Here is a 16,953-nt window from a genome sequence, read left to right as displayed (position 1 = left end):
CCCCTTCTAAGTGAGATTTAAGTATCCTCACTTGGGTCTTCCTTCTTGTTTTACTTCTTTGGGTTTGTGGCAGTATATAATGGGCATTCTGTACTTTCTGGCTAATATCCATTTATCAGTGAGTACATACCATGGATGTCCTTTTGGGTCTGTGTATGAACCTTTTAAATCTGTTCTTAATGAGCTATTATCTAAAATTAAATCAAAGTGCACTTCAGTATTTTAATGTTTCTGAGAACGATGCATTAGCCTACATCTTAGTAATATTCCTTGGTCATATAATTACTTTCCTTTCCTCTTTATTTCTTCATTTTTCAATCAAACTTATATATAGGATCAACTTTGAGAGATGATGGGTTATGCATTCAATGTCACATTGATTTCACAATCTGCTTTTCATATAATGAGTCAGTTAACATTGGTTACCTAAGTATCCTAATTTGAATTAAATATTAGATTGTAAGCCAAAGATTGTGCCTTTATAAAGAAAAAAGAAGAAAATAAATAAAAACTTTTGTATCATTTGCATTAAATATATACAAATTAACTTAAAGTATTATTATTTCAACTTCCAGACTATAGCATCATAATTTGTTAATTTTACATTGGTTGACAGGTTACATTCACAATCTTTAGGAAGATACTCAGCTATTGTCAAAAGTGATTATTCTAATGTCTAATGTTCAAATTATTATTATTTTTCCCTGAGTTACCCTTTGGAGGTTTGCCAGAACATTTGCATAATCTTAGATAATAAAATTATTCTATTAAATTATATAACTTATGCTTAGGTTTCATTTAAATACTGAAGTAGTTGCGTATATTTTAACGTGTTTGTTGTTTCTGTCAGCTGTTATATTTCAGTCACATTGGTTGTCTGTCCTCTTTCATAAAGGTATTTATTCTTTTCCCTTTGACAATAGTCAATTTTGGTGATCAATTTTTGACTGTATTCCAAATATTTTTAGTTTTAAATTTATACAAATAAATACTATAAATCCTCTTTTACTTCTTATTTAAAATATATTTTATTAATTAAAGAGAAGAATCTTAAACTTTCTTCTGGAAATTAACTTAAAAAACATCTTTTACTATATGTCCTTCCAATTTTCCTAGTTTGGTCTCATAAAGTCTCTTAAGTCTTAACTTTTTCTTCAGTACTAATTTAGAGTATTGTTGGGCACCCAGTAGTATAAAAGTCCTGCAGAGTAGACCATGCCTAAGCCCCTTACAATATTTTGCTCATCTTTCAGATAGCCTTTGCTTCAGTCTCAATTACAGATTCAGTGAGTAGTACTTACTATGTTGTTAATAGCAGGTTTTAAAAGCATGTGGTACTCTCTGCCCAACTCTCTTCTTTGGTCACGTGCCTTCAGAGGTAACTTGGCAATGTCAGAAGCTTCAAATCTCTAACTCATTCCCCAGCTAGTTCAACATAAACCCCTTCCATGTGTGACAACCTGCCAAGCTTTTACCTCACAAACATGACAGCCATGACAGTGCTCGACTTGACTGTTTTGTCCATCATATATCCAGTGTTTTAAATACTGATTCCAAGTGAGAGGTAAATCTGGCCTTGTTACTTCAAGTAGGTTAGAAGCAGCAGATGTTCTTGCCTTGTCTGGTGAAATATTCAAGAGTAGCATTTTTAATAAGACAGTATTGTGATTCAATTTTGGCTGTTTGCTTATTTCCAAGACATACGATAAAGGAAGGAAATGAATGAGTATGAGATATATCTGTACCCACTTTGATTGACTATTTATACTTACTTAAATGGACTATTGTTCTATTTAATTTCAGCTAAATTTGAAGATTAAACATTTTGTTCGTAGTAGCAATTTTTATCCATTATGAAGGTTCAAAGTTCTAGCACAACTTTAATGAAATATAGAAATCAATACTTCCTTTTATAAATTATTTCTTTTATATTTGAGACTACAATTACATTATTTTCCCCTTCCCTTTCTATCTTAGTTAGGGTTTCCACTGCTGTGAACGGGCAGCAACTTTTATAAAAACAACATTTAATTGGGGCTGGCTTTTAGGTTCACAGGTTCAGTCCATTAACATCAAGATGGGAGCATGGAAGCATCTAGGCTGGCATGGTGCGGGAGGAGCTGAGAATTCCACATCTTTGTTTGAAAGCTGCTAAACGAATACTGACTTCCAGTCTGCTAGGTCTAAGATATTAAAGCCCATACACACAGTAAGATACCAACTCCAACAAGGCCACACCTCCAAATAGTGCCATACCCTGGGCCAAGCACATACAAACTATCACATTCTACCCTTGGTCCCCATAGTCTTGTTCAAACATATGAGTCTATAGGGGCCACACCTAAACATACCATAATGTAAAATATATTTATTTCAACTTCCAGAGTCCTCATACTCTATAGCAGTCTCAACAGTATTGAAAGTCCAAAGTTCAAGGTCTCATCTGAGATTCATTAGCAGTTTTCTTCAGCAGATAGTTCATGGCTCTGGCATCTCAAACATCTTGGGGTCTCCAAGGCAGCTTCAGTGTTACAGCTTCTTGTTACAATATCTGGGTTCCACACATGTTCTTCTAGGATCCTACAAAGGGCTGGAGTCACTTCTCTAGCTCTGTCCTCTGTATCACTCTAAGCTCAGATTGATCCACTCCACTGCTGCTGTTTTTAGTGATCATCCCATGGTACTGGTATCTCCAATTCACTATGATCTTCAGCTGAAAATAGGTTCAACCAATAGCTTCTCATAGGCTCTCTTTGTGCTGCCAAGCCTCAACTCTTTGGCATGGCCCCTTTAATCCTAAGCCATCAATTGCAACTGGGGCTGCACCTTCAACAGTGGTCTTCCCTGGCCTCTCACAGTGTCAAGACTCAGCTGCTCTTCATGACCCCTTAATGCTTTCAAAACTAATACCACCTGGGTGACTCTTACACAAGAGTCAAGTACAACAGCTGTAGCACGAAGTTCAAGCATAGACTATCTCTGGAACACAGCTTCTTTGTGCTTCCAGAAAAGACATCCCAGAAGATTTCACCTCACTGATACTGGTCTCTTCTTAATCACTGCTAAGTTTTTTAGCTCCAGCTAAGCAGCATCAAGTGTTCCTGTAGTCTCTTCTATTTTTCACTCTAAAGCCAGAGACACATGGCCAATACTGCTGAGTTCTGCTGTGTACAGGAGCTGGAAGATGGCCCCCTTGTTCTATTACATTATCGACAGCTTTCTGTTTTCCAGTTCCTTCACTGCCTAAGCTTGGCTGTCCTAGAACTTGCTCTGTAGACTGACTTTGAACTCAGAGATATGCATGCCTGTCTCCTAAGCACTGAGATTAAAAGTGTGGGCCACCAAACATGTATTTAAGTTTTTCTTTACCTAGAATTTGCTCTGTTCTAGGCTATCCTTGAACTCAGAGATCTACTTGTCTCTGCCTCGGGATTAAAGGCTTGTACTACCATGCTAGGACCTAAATTTAACTGGGTAGAATCTTGCCACAAGGTCATTACTCCCTTAATTCAATTTAATACCCTTGAACACAGGATTCTGCTCCATTTCATTTCCTGGTGTCCCTTTAATACTTGAACCATATATTTTATAGTTTTCTTTTATAAGCTTCTATACTTGTTTAAAATGTTCTTCATGAGACTACCCAGAGAACAAAGTCTATGCTGGGCATTTCTGAGACTTCCTTTGTCAATGCAATTAATCTGAGTCTCTTCACCTTAGCCTCAGGCAGACTCTTCAGACAAAGGCAAAAAAGCAGCCACATTCTTTACCAAAATACTGCAAAAACAGTCTCTAGGCCACATACTGAAGTTCTTCTCCACTGAAACCTCTTGTGCCAGGTCTGCACAGTTCAAATCATACATAGCAACGAAGTCTTCTATATTCCTACTAGGGTATCCCATTACATCCCATTCTACTGCTTTCCAAAGTCCCCAAATTCACATTCCTCCAACAAAAGCAAGATCAGGCCTATCACAGCAATACCTCAGTCCCTGGTACCAATTTCTGTCTTAGGGTTTTACTGCTGTGAACAGACACCATGACCAAGGCAACTTTTATAAGGATAACATTTAATTGTACTGGCTTACAGTTTCAGTGGTTCAGTCTATCATCATCGAAATAGTAGCATAACAACATCTATGTAGGCATGATGCAGGAGGAACTAAGAGTTATTTATCTTAAGGCTGCTAGCAGAAGACTAACTTCCAGGCAGCTATGACTAGGATATTAAAGCCCACACCAACAGTGACACACCTACTCCAACAAGGCCAAACCTCCTAATAGTGCCACTCTCTTGCCCAAGCATATACAAACCATCTCACTGTCCTTCCTTCAAACCTTCCCATATGCCTCTCCTTGCTCTCTTTCATATTCATGAGTTCTTCTTTAATTAATTGTTGTTACATCTTACATGCATATATGTATATACATATTCATTTTAATATATATAAATTCAGATGGCTTAGTCTGTATACTGTTACTTCTCTCTCAAAAATGTATTATTTTCTTTATACTCAAGAAGAAACAACCTTGTCCCTTATCCCTGGCACTGTCTAATTTTTGGGATGTACAAATTCTTCTAAGTGGTCTTGCAGCCACAACAGTTTTGACTTGCTTTAGGACCAAAGTCGTAGAGTCAGGAGGCCACAGGCATAATCCTCTGAAACCCCTAGCTATGACACTCCTACCTCCCCAAAGGCCTTTCTGTTTAGTCATAGTCATGAAAGTCAGATTACATAGTATCTTGAATAGAAGGATTCCACAGCTGTTGGCTCCATCCATCTTTTTTATTGAGTTGGGAACAGGATGGAGGCAGAGCCAAAACAGATTCTACCATCTCTGTCTAAAATTTCATAAATTTTTCTCAAACAATGGTTTTACAATGTGGTATATGACAAGAGTCAATTCTTATAGAAATTAAGCATGTATTGTTTGTGTGTAAATGTGATTATTATCTTGGAGAGAAAGCCTGTCATTCTGAATCCCATTCCTAAATATGACTTTTAAGTCATGGAATTTTGCAGTGTCATCTCATGATTTCTACTAACTTATTTTACCATAAATGTATTCATCTCTTTGTGCTTATTTATTCATTTGTAATATCTTCCTATTTTACAGAAGAAACATATATTTCTCTCCTTGGTAATTTAATAGTTACAGTTATTTTTCCTCAATAAAGATTGAAATTATTTCACCATTTCTTCACCTTGTAATAATAGGTAATTTTAGATACTAATTTTTTATGAACCTTATAGAGAGAAAATTGTGTATGAGTTTTAAAGATTCAATAGTTGAATAGACTCTAAGATTTTCTATATTTTTAGTTTAGTGTTTTTCTCCTCAATTATATTGCCAATTTTCCCCCTTTTAACCTACAGTTAAATAGATTAGAGTTTTCACTTTTTGCTTACGTGAAATTTTTAATAACTAAATGCCTCCAGGCTGGAGAGGTGGCCCTGTTAATTAAGCACACTGGCAGCTCTTCCAGAAAACCTGGGTTCAGTTTCAACATTAGCTCACAACTATCAGTATCTCCAGTTCCAGAGAATCTGATATTTCTTCTGGCTTCATTTGCACCAGGCGCATATGTGGTACATAGACATAACATGCACAGAAAACATCCATACATATAGCAAAAAATGCAAATAAAACTTTAAAAAAATACACCCCTCACACAAAATACTGATGATTTTTTTAAAGTAAGGATTAACTAAAAGACAATTTGCAATTAATAGATGATGGTATGGAGCATTTAAATTTGATGAGGTAAAAGGACAATTTGAAGAAAAAAATGTATGAACAAGAAGAGATGACTCGGTGGATAGTGACGAGCTTGCTGTACAAGTGTAAGGTGTGGATCTCAGCATCCTGAAGTGAAATAGGAGGTGAAGACAGGAAAACCAACCAAAAGTTCACTCACTAGTCAGCTAGCATGACAATCCAGCAGCAAACAAAAGACAGTTTCTTAAGTTATGTGGAAGACGTTCCCACAAACATTAATTCGTATGTGTAATTATGGTTACATGCACACGTTAACGCAGAACATTCACTCACACATACATACACATAGACACACACACATACAGATTGAAACACACACACACAGAGAGAGAGAGAGAGAGAGAGAGAGAGAGAGAGAGAGAGAGAGAGAGGAAACAAAATATAACCCTCAAATCACCCATGAATCTCTTAAAGAAGTAAACCTGACAACCATTACAGCATAAAATGGAAGGAGACTAAAATAAAGGATGGACCAAAATGGTCTAAAATAAAAGGAAAATACTTAGCACTAACCAAAATAAGAGAATGAAAATATATTGAACTAGAACTGTATTACACAAATCTTGCCTATGTGCATTTCAGCTACAAATATGCCCATGTTTAATTTTTTGCTCTGCTAATATATATATATATATATATATATATATATATATATATATATACTATGCTAATATATACTATATCATTTTGTGAGAGTTTCCACAAATGTCATCTTCAGTTTTTCAGGAGAATGATAATTAGACTGAAGAGAGATCTACTATGAAGAAAAAAAAAGTCATAAGTGGCTTCCAAATCACTCACAGACTTAGAGTGAGTAACTTAACACAGGGAAAGACGGGCTTTACCTGGCTGAGGGTGCTTATTATTTTAATTAATTCAAAAAGTACTTAGTAAGCATCTGTAATATTCTGGACAGTGGCCTCAATTTGCAATATGCAAATTATATGGAAATCTTAAAATTAGTAATGCTCACAAAACAAAGATCAGAAGGGAGAAGATAATGTGAAAGAAAAAGATAAAAAAAAAAAAAAAACTTAAAAATTGAAGAGGGCAGCACAATTCAAATTTCAATGGAAGCTTCATTTGTCTACCTTAAGGTATCTGTTTGTTTAACTGTGTAACCTATATATTCAAAAAGAAAAGGAGCACAGAGATCCTAGAATCTTTTCTTAAAAGGGATGGGAAGTAGAAGCCAGTGCTTCATGTGCAGCTTCTTGGTTAATGGCTTAAAAGTTGCTCTGAAGTTTAACTGTTTTTTCTGACTGAATGGAGCAAAGGGAACATAATTATAACCACAACGACCAACCTTATGTGTAAGGAATTCATGTACTGAGAAGCCTCATGGTCATTTAGCTCATTTTAATGCCTACAAATGTTAGATATGGGCTTTTAATCATCATTTTTTTTTTTTTTTTTTTTTTTTTTTTTTTTTTTTTTTTTTTTACTTTTTGAATCATGTTTTCTCAGTACAGTGGCAAGATATGGCATCTGTAGGACCCATCTGGAATGGATAGATATGCATATGTGTTTAAGAATGTTTTAAGGTTTAGTGTCTTCTAATTCTTCAAGTGTTTCAATGAGGATTAAGGTATATGGTGATAGGTCGTGGAGACAAGATAATTAGTTAACATCGATTATACATGCTAATAAATTTGGATTTTCTTGGTTAGGTATGTTAACTACTTACAATGAAACACAATGAAACCTGACAAGTAGTGAGCAAAGCATGCCTAGAAAGTAAACTATTAAAAGGCAACCATCCCATACACATCAGGCATTATGAACTTCCATTTATTGAGAGTACACAAGGTAAAGCAATTATGAAAGCCAGTTTTACACTTGAGAATGGCTTTTAATAATTAAGACTTCTTTTGGAAACCTTTTGAGTCTAAGAGATTAAGAAGTCCTAAATAAAAATACATTTTTTTCTTAAAATTTATTTCTGTTTTTCCTCCATTTTGGGGGGGATTTGCACTTATAAATTATTGCTAAAGAATAAACCAAGGAGGATACAGCTTCATAGATTGTAAATTACTAAATCAAAATGAAGAGATGAAAGTGATAACTGACATTATAAGTTCATTATACAAATTTAAGTATAAATGTATAATGTCACTGTTTCTATGGAGCTTTTTCCAGAAAGGGGTATATATTTAAAAATAGTTTATCTTGAAGGAGTGCTAATCTGTCTCCTAGATAATCCTAGCCAATAATTAAGGAATTTCTAAGTTAATATTTCCCCTAATACTTATATTTCATACTGCCTTGAAAGATTTTTGCATGTATTTCATGAACTGATTAGACAAAACTGGTCTGAGGCAGTACTTTCATAATTTGTTAAAACCATTAACTGCTTACTGGATGCTCAGAATACTGAGCAACAGTTCTCAGTCTTCTAAAGAACTGAAAACTCAATCTGAGTTTTAAAAAATGTATTATGGCAATACATTAATGTGAAAACTCAGGTCTCTTGTTTGGGTTCTTATTCTCATTAATAAAGTTATTTAAGAATAGACCCAAAGGTGGGCATGGTAGCCATATCTTTAAACCAGCACAGGAGGCAGCAGCAAGAGGATCTCTTGTTTTGAAGCCAACCTTGTCTACAGAGTGATTTTTGAAACAGCCAGAGCTACACAGAGAAAACCATTTTTCAAAAAAAATCAAAACTAGATAATAGATAAGTAGATAAATCGATAGGTAGATAGATAGATAGATAGATAGACAGACAGACAAAATAAAGAATGAACTTATAAAGAAGCTCTAGAACAATTGTATTAGAGTTTAAAACAAAGATCCCAGGGCAAGCAGATGCCTTGTGGAACAAGATAGAGGAAAGAAAGAGTCATTTGTATGCAGTCACATGACAGAAATGTGGATAGATGCATCAGAGTGGGGAAAACCCAAAAAAGATAAAGGTATTAGGGAAAAATATTCTCACATATGAACAAACATCTGAAAGAAAGAAGAAATTATGAAGGGTAAACTTGTTCTTTACTAAGTAGAGAAAAGTTGGATTTCTGGGAAAGCAACATACATGAATTGTCACAATGAAGGGACAATTACTTATCCTTCTATGTCTTTACCTTGGTTTTAGCTCAATAAGACTTGAGGATTGAGTCCTAGGTTATTGACAGGTTTATCTGGAATAACTTTTTTGTTTTAAGTAGCCAGGAGTGTTGAGTCTCAGTCCAGGCCAGAAATAGAATTTAGATTCTATTCTTTCAATGAGGAGGAAATAGCTGTTCCTTGTAGGATTTCAAAAACAAGACCAACCATCCTCCAAGACTGCTGTAACCTCCCCACATCCCAAAGATATAATCATCACATCTTAGAAAATAACATGTGATCTAACTCATGAACAACTTACCAGAAAATATTAATCTCTCCACTGGACTTTAAGTCACATGCTCACATTCAGCCTCCAAGCAAGGATGCTCATTTAAGAGATGATTAAAAAAAACCATAGCTCGTTTCTAACATTACTGAACTCTAGCAAAGACCTTCTGAAACTGCTGCTTTTGTTGTTCTGGGCCCTAAACTAAATAATTCACAGCTCCTGTGCTTATCAATTCCATACAGAAAGTTACCTAGAGCTGAACAGGTAAATTTCAAAGATGACTTCAATCCTGATAGTGTCTTCTAAAAGGAGCCACACAGTTCTTAGTGGTCTGCTAGAATCCAAAATCTCAATAGTTAATTTTTTTTTGTATGACAGAGTCTGACTTTACTTATAGCTTCTTTTTTTGTTCTCAAAGGATTTCCACTTGTCCAAAAATATTAGATAAACTATCGTAAAACACAATGGTACTGAAAATATAACAGTAGCCAAATTATTGTAGAAACCAAAATGAAACCTGAAATAAGTCTCTTAGCAGATTGCTTTTGCATACACTTTTCTTGTTGATGGACGTACTTTTACCACTAAATCAGAGGACGTAATATCAGTTAATTAACATGTGCTTAAATCAATTGGGTTTAAAATTTTAGTATTTTCTGACCCAGAGGCAAAAAAGTTCCCAAGTTATCACTTTTAAACAAGTGATTATACCGAATGCATTCGTACTTGGTTTCCAAAGCAAAATTCATGTAGCTGGTACTTGTAGCACTCATATTATTAGTACAATTTGTTCTGTAACAATTTTAAGTAATATTATATATTCTAGTTACCACCCATCCCGTGCTTTTTAATTTCTCTCCTATTCATGCAATTGCCCTTTTCCTTCTTACGAGTCTTTTTCCTGAATTTATTACTTTTGGTTTCATTCAATATTCCACAGAGTTTCACGAAGGCCATCTGTGTGATCCAGAATTTGTATCAACCATCAGAATCTGATGGACTCACTGTGCCTTGATCTCACTAGGAATTTATTAGTTGCCAATAGAGTAACTGTGAGTGGGAAAGTCACACAAATCCCTTCTCTCAATATACTGTTAGGAATGTCCAACTGGGGCTTGGTGCCAATAGTGCCAGCTTTTGTGAGCTCAGAATTTCTATGGAGATATGCTTAGAAGATGACATTTCTCAACTCTCCTCTCTACCTTCTGGCTCTAACATTAATTCTGTCCCCTATTCTGCAAGGCTCCCTGAGCTTTAAGGGACTAAAGTTAGTGTCTTATACAAGACCAAGCCCTGAATCATTTCATGTTTCCAGCACCATGTACAGCTGTGGGTCTTTGCATTCACCTCTATTTTCTACAAGACACCAAGAGAAATTTGAAAAATAAACATATTAACCTTCCACTCGTAAAGACAATCTAAACAAGAATTCAAAATAAACCCTTATAAAGAGTACTTTCTTGTAAGTCCTCTCTGGAACGCATTTCTCTAACATGATATTTTGAGATCTTTTTTTAAGAGTTTAGTTTCAGTAGTACATTTTTCTCAAAGGAACCTTTAATATTGGGTGCTAATTAATGCTAGTACCATTCACTTATGATGATGGCAAAATTCAGGATTTTATTGGCTCCATTTTAGAAGTCGAATCTGATGGTGTTTAAAACTCCATTTCTTATAGAATGGGGATGTATGAGGCATTGCTAATGGACTTTTTCTGGAGAATTCCACTTCAAGATCTTTTCAAGTACATCAGAGAAAGTAGTTTTCATTTTGACATTGTGTTATGTGAGACTTGGTCTCCCTTGGTCTCTGTATTTTTCTTGGATAAGGTTTGACGCTGGTTTAAAGTGAAAACTTTCTCTTGAACAATAGAAAATGTAAAGGGTATTCGATTAAGTTTAACATAAGAATGAAGAAAGTATTAAAACTCCTGGTATCAGATTTTAAACTTTATATTATTAAGTGAGCCATACAGTTATTTTTTCCCAAAGGTCTGTTAGCAATTAACAACTGTAGGAAGGAACAGAGTCATTTTCTTCAGTTTTGTAGCTGCTAATAAGTTGCTCATGCTCAAATAAATAACCTTTCACCCACTCATAGGCAAGAAAATCTAATTAAACTCAGTGGATCACACAGTATAAAATAAAAGAAGGACTTATTGGAAAATAAGAGGGTGTCATGGAGAGAGGAAGGAGAATGAGAGAAAAGAATTGTGTTGAATGGGAAAATATTCATTATTTGCACATCTGAAAATTTCAAAAATGTTTAAAATGAGAACTAGTTATTCCAAAAGTATTCAGTTTTTAAAATGTGGTACATAGAACTTCTGGTAAACAGTAATTATATCCATCAACATCTTAAGAATTCTGAGTTGTCGGTTCTGACACTGAAGCCAAGTCCCAGCCACTTTGTACCTTCTCCTTCTGCACAGTAACAGAGAATGTATCCAATTTGCTTTTCAGATATTAAGCTGTATTGGTATTTTGAGAAACATTTAGACTAGATGTCTTGATTTTCTAATTGAGATTATCATTTGATGCATCAAAATTTCTTTTACAAATCTTATAGACAATCTAATAATATTCAACAATAAAATGTAGTAATATATGATGTTCATACTGAGTCCTGTTGATCTGTTTATTACTAGAGAATTTAAGGCTCAAACAGGAGCAGATCTCTCATATCAGACATATTTCTGACAAGGGATCTCTAAATGTAGAAAAGACAACACTCTCCACATGGACAGGCTATGTAAGATCTGCCTTGTTCCCAGTATGACACGTACATTGTCTTGCTTGTTCCTTGATTATTTGCATCTATTGTATTGCTAGTTCCTCAATCTAGAACTGACCTTAAATTTGGAGGTAATAAAAATGGTATAAAAGCAAAAAGGAGGAAGGGGGATGGAATAGGGAGTTTCTAGGGAGGGCAAATAGGGAAAGGGGATGTCATCTGAAATGTAAATAAATTAAAAAATTTTAAAAAGAAAATGTTTTTCTAATCAATGTTTTTGTTCAATTAATTATTTTAATTGAAGAACAGCTGCATTTTAAAAATTCACACATCTGCCTCTGGTTGATTTCTTTACAAAATATTACTAATGTAATATTAATTTGTAATAAGATTTGAAAGTAATTGCCCATAACAAAATTTTACTGAGAATTATTCAAATAAAACAGACAATATTATAATCTATATTGCAATAGATGAAAAGAGACTTGTCCTATCAAGGAACAAGCAAGACAATAAACTAAGTTCCATGAACATTCTCATGATCACTGTTTCTAAGGGCTTATCAGGATGACCAAAATATGTGAGCCTACTCCTCTGTCCTAGCCCAAAGTCATTTTTATGTCTGACAATGTTCTTTGTTCTAGCCCAAGATTTAGATTCCTGCCTGAAATTACTTCTTTGTTCTAGCTGAAGATTTAGATTCCTGCCTAAAATTACTTCTTTATTCTAGGCTAATGTCAGATTCCTGCCTGAAGCCCATTTCTTTGTCCTTGGCCAATGTTATACCCCTGCCAAGCAGCCCATTTTTTTGTTGTTGGCCCATGTCAAATTTTTGCCAAGCAAAAAGCTCTCCGCCTCTCTCTATTTTTTATTACATAAACAAGACTGAGCTTGTCTTAAGTCATTCTGACAAGAATGCCTTCCTTACCTGTTGTGGAATAAGCATTATCAAAGGCAATGCATTTCTGTCTTAGGTTGGTAAGGCTCTGTGCAGAATTTTACCCATCCTTGGCTTGCCAGCCTCTTAATTTAATAACTCTGTCTGGGAATCCATTTTCAGGTTCAATCCATGTTCTTTGGCTGCCAACATGTTGATGTTGTTAAAGACAAACTTTAACAAGATGAGCAGGATTAAAAGTATTCCCAGGACAAAAAGGGCTAGCATGATCAAACTATATATGCCATTCTTGAAGCTTGTCCAAAACAGAAATGCTGACCTCAGGCCATGGGTAATTTTATTAGCAGTATCTGCAGTATCAAAGCTCAGCAGAGCAGCATTCTTTAAATTCATAATCTCACAATGCAAAGTTAAAACATCCAGAGAGGTATTAGAATTATGCCAAATACACTGCAAGTGTTTTAAACTTTTTCCTACTTATAATGACTGCCCCTGTAAATTTTAGAAGTAACATGAATCCAATGGTATTTGGCATGACACTCAAGATGGATCCTTACTCTTAAACTCTGAACTGTCTTCCAATAAGTTTAACAGAATAAAGAGCATCAATTAATTGTTCCAAGTGCCTATCTAATTCCTCTTGTATATCAACACATTAGTAACATTTTTTATTAAATGATTAACAAAAGTAGCTGTCTTAACTTCTAGTGTCAAAGCAATTGCAGAAGCAGTGGTGCTAGCAATTAATGTAATTAAAGCTGTTATACCAGCAATAATCAAGCCCACTACCCTCTTGCTTCTGCTTAAAGCCTAACTCATTTCTTCCAGTACTTGCAAACTTTTTTCTGAAAACCAAGGTTCTGTGGTATTCATGGCAATAAAACAAAAGCTGGTTGATAGACCTCTATAACAGACATGCTGTGTTTCAACACACTAACACAATTAGAAAGTGTACAATCAATGCAACTTACATTAAATACTGTAAAAGAAACAAAAGTAATTTTAACTTGACAATTAAAAGAGCTTTAACATATATACTAACACTTGTTTGAAATCCAGGTCCTGCTCCAACTTTATCTCTTGCTAGTATAATATTATAGAGAACTGCGGCTAACTTCCAAATATGTCTCTGAAAATGTCCAGAACCAGCCTTCCAAATAAAGACTGTTATTTCCAATATTGGGTTGATTTCTAGACCAGTCTGTGATTGAGTCAGAATAACTGGCCACCTTTAAGAAAAATACAAGAGCCATTATAACTTCTCTTTTTGATTTTCTGTTCCACAAGGTCTAAAACTTGAGGCAAGGCAGCTTGTCCTATCTGGGGTACTGGTAAGCAAAGGTGGGTTGGGAACATATGTCAAATACAGCTTCCCAGTCACCATAGTCAGGGTACTCAGCAAGCTCACGGGTCAGCATCCTTCTTTTCCCAGCATCAGCATTTCTCACCCATTGCTCTGGCAGCCACCATGCTCCTTCAGCATCTTACAAACCTGGGCATGTTACAGCTCCATGGAGTCCAGCATCATCTGGGTGTTATGCAATTGGGTGCAGAGCTGGTGCACTGGGACTGCTCAGGGCCCCAGCACAGATGGGAAGGAGCCTGAAGAAAAACATTTCAAATGTTGTGTAGTATAATTATAAACATTGTCAAAAAGTCTCAATGGCCTTACATTGTTACTTCTCAGAGCTAGGAACCAAGAACCATTGGACATAGATTGACACGGCAGCAAATAAAATCTGAAAGTAGGTGACATTCATGTAAAAATCCCCAAGATAACAAGAACTAAAAATGTCTCATAAATTTTTAATGGCACTAAATAGTCATAAACACATCCGTACACATCTGTATTATCCTGATAAAACTTGACTGAGAGGTGGTCATTTATTTCATTTTTTTCTTATATTTTAAATGAAATTGTATTAGCTTTAAATGCAAAAATACTTTAAATGCTTCAGTAGAAGCAGAAAATGCAAAAATACTTTAAATGCTTCAGTAGAAGCAGAAATGATATTCATGAGATTCATTTAAGAAAAGTAATTCACTTGCCATGGTATCCTAAAGTTTATACTTAAAAGACAGTGTTATACCACTTCAAACTGTTAGTTTTTTATTTTCCACACTGGTCTAGGAGTCATAAGACTTTGGTGTGTGTGTGTGTGTGTGTGTGTGTTAAAAATATTGACATTTTTCATGTGAGCACAAAATAAACACTTATAAATTTTAAAACAAAATATGTAACAACTGTGTACCTCTATCACTTACTAACATGTATTTTCATTTCTCCAGAAATAACTAAAACTCAAAGTTTAATGCATATAGCACATCAAATCTGGTACTATTTTACATGTGAAATGTTTTCAGAAGGTTGAAAAGTGGAGAAATCTGTTGCTTTTGACTAAAATATTTTACATATTTTAAACATTTAATTGTTGAATATATAGTAACAGATGATACTGCCCGAGAATATTTGGAAACATCAGAGTCTTTTTCAGGAAATAGAAATCCTCAAAACTAGAAGGCTACCAAAATTGCCACACAGTAGCAGATTTCTTGTCTCATGAATTAAAGAATGAAATTCACAGACCACAAGACCAGAGAGGTTGCATTTCAGATGATATTTATGATAAATTCATAGGTAGGAGGCTAACAGAGATGAAATCCATGCCAACTTAGTTACTAAGGCCTGAAGATCTGACATGAGGTGGGTCATGGTAGGGAGGGAAGCATCAGAGAACATAAAAGACTGAAGTAGTACCAGCAGCCAGTACTGGAGAGAGAGAGAGAGAGAGAGAGAGAGAGAGAGAGAGAGAGAGAGAGAGAGAAACACAGAGACAGAGACAGAGAGAGACAGACACACATAGAGAGAGGCTGAAGAGAAAGAGAAGAAAATCTATTCTGAACAAAGACACAGAATGGTGGCCAAACACAACACAACTCAGAACAGCTCAAGGAGGGTACTCAGGAGCACAAATTCTCAGGAAGAATAATTTTATCCTCAGTTGTAACCTTAGCATGACTTAAGATGAACCTGCCTTGATGAGATTTGGTCTTGGCCAGATGACTGACCCTCCCAATTGGATTACCTTTTCAGGGAGAAGGCAATGATATTTTCCCACCAGACGGAAATGTCATTCTTTTGGCTAGGAAGCAACAAATTTCCCTTAATCTTTCTATGTTACTGTAACTTACACATCTTTAGTAACAAACTGGATTCCCGAAATCATTGTTTACTGAATGGCTGAAAGAAAGGAAAGGAGATAACATTTGAAATGTAAATAAATAAATAAAATATACAATAAAAATTGAAAAAAAAGAAAAAAGAATTTGTAAAGAGAACACAGAGCGTGTTATCTTTTTGGCTGCACATAAAATCTTGCTATAATGGCATATTAACTTTAGCTTATTATATGATTCTAACTTTTTGAAACCTAAAAACTCATAGATTATATGAATATATCAATAAGCTTTCTTTGAACACAAAACAATTCCAAAGAGACAATTTTACAACATACCAGACTTAATATAAAACCAGGATTAAAAACCAAAAATGGATTAACATCCTTTTTTTTTTTTCTTTTGTAAAAGCAAGAGGTTTACTTTCCAGCATATTGGAGTCAATCTTCAATTAGTCTCTCAAAGGGGGTGACCAGAAGGAGACCTTCAATGGCTATTAGAAGCTGTTTTTATACTTTTTAGGGGCGCAGGTTACATCAGCAAGGTTACAGTTCAAACTTATTGACTAAGCATATTGACCTTTAAATCTATTGGCTAGCAAGCATGACATACATTTAAACTCCACCTGGGACTTTTCAGAGGGACAGGTGTTTATCAGTCAGTACATTCTGAAATGTTTTTATTTAAGAATGTTCCTGTGGTTGGAGAATAGAACTTGGCCTATCCTTGACCCGAGGAGAGTGGGTATAAGGCTGGTGAAAGCCCCTAGGGTCCTTCATTCTTCCATTATTTTTGTACAAGCTCCAATATTGTAGCTACGCTCAGGGGTCTTGGATAACTAACGCCCATTTTTCAGGCCCTGTCCTCGGGGTCTCATATTGTTGGTGCTAGACCATCAGCTGCACTGCTCCTCTTCTCTCTTTTATGAAGGCTATATAGGATCCTATATACACAGGATCCAAAGGTCAACAATAGCAGAAGAACAATTAGGGCTCCTAACAAGATGGATATGAGGGTGGTTAACCAA

General features: G+C 35.2%; 1 protein-coding gene across 3 annotated transcripts in view; it reads left to right on the top strand.

Moving 5' to 3' along the window:
• Positions 1 to 16,953, top strand: part of Cadm2 (cell adhesion molecule 2) — a 912,354-nt gene that overhangs the window by 767,615 nt on the left and 127,786 nt on the right. The gene's annotated exons all lie outside the window — the stretch shown is intronic.

This window comes from Arvicanthis niloticus, chromosome 12, assembly GCF_011762505.2.
Source record: "Arvicanthis niloticus isolate mArvNil1 chromosome 12, mArvNil1.pat.X, whole genome shotgun sequence".
NCBI classification, from domain to species: Eukaryota; Metazoa; Chordata; class Mammalia; order Rodentia; family Muridae; genus Arvicanthis; species Arvicanthis niloticus.
Note: the sequence above shows the minus strand (reverse complement) of the source record. Positions and strands in the feature narration are given on the sequence as shown.